Genomic DNA, 1,177 nt, shown 5'->3' on the forward strand with positions numbered 1-1,177 from the left:
ATGAAATTTAAAAAGTTCCTCAAAACAAATAATAATGAAAGTACAGTGTACCAAAATTCACTGGGATGCAACTGAGGCAGTCCTCAGGAAGAAGTTCACAGCAATAGACAAACACATAAAAAAACGAAGAAAGAAGCAAAAAGAACTAAACTCAACACCTTCTTCAAATAGAAAAAGAACAACAATCTAACCCCACAGCCTCTAGAAAAAAACAAATTTATAAGAACGAGAGCTGAAATCAATGAGAAAAAAACACAGAAAACAATTGAAACTTCAATAAGACCAGGAGCTGGTTTTTCGAAAGAGTTCATAAAATTGACAAGTCATTGTCAAATTTAATGGGGGGGGGGAAAGGAGAAGATACAAATAACTCAATTAAGGAATGATAGAGGTTACATCACAACAGAACAAAGGAAATTAAACCTGTAATATCAGAATTTTATGAAAAACTATGCTTGGATAAATTTGAACTCTTAGAGGAAATGGACACATTCCTTGAAACTCATACCCTACCCAGAATTGACACGGTTAGAAGTAGAACACTTGAACAGACCCATCACAAAAGAAGAAATTGAGCATATCTTAAAAAGACTCCTACACAAAAAAAAGTCCTGAACCAGACAGCTTCACAGCTGTAACCCTAATACCAAAATCAGGCAAAGATATTACTGAAAAAGAATACTACAGACCAATATATCTCATGAACATAGAGGCAAAAATTCTTAACAAAATCTTAGCCAATAGAATCCAAAACCACAATTAAAAAAATAATTCATCATGACCTGTGGGGATTCTTAAGAAGTGTGCAAGGATAGTTCAACATAAAAATAATCAAAATAATTCACCACATTAGCAAAGCAAGTAACAAGAACGATATGGTCTTAGCAATTGATGCAGAAAAGGCATTTGAAAAAATTCAATATCCATTCTTGATAAAGACACTCAGCAAAATTGGAATAGAAGGGAATTTCCTCAACATACTTAAAAGTTGTTGTTGTTGTTGTTATGTGCCATCGAGTCGCTTGCAACTCATGGCGACCCTATGTACAACAGTCCTAAACTCTGCTCTGTCCTGTGCCAATCGCACGGTCTCTGACACTCCCATCCCGATTATCCCAGTAACTGAATTAATCCACCTCATAGAGGGCCTTCCCCTCCTGCACTGTCCCTCCACCCT

Source organism: Elephantulus edwardii, unplaced genomic scaffold (genome assembly GCF_000299155.1).
Source record: "Elephantulus edwardii isolate Elephantulus edwardi_28Jun2011 unplaced genomic scaffold, EleEdw1.0 scaffold00610, whole genome shotgun sequence".
Lineage (NCBI taxonomy): Eukaryota > Metazoa > Chordata > Mammalia > Macroscelidea > Macroscelididae > Elephantulus > Elephantulus edwardii.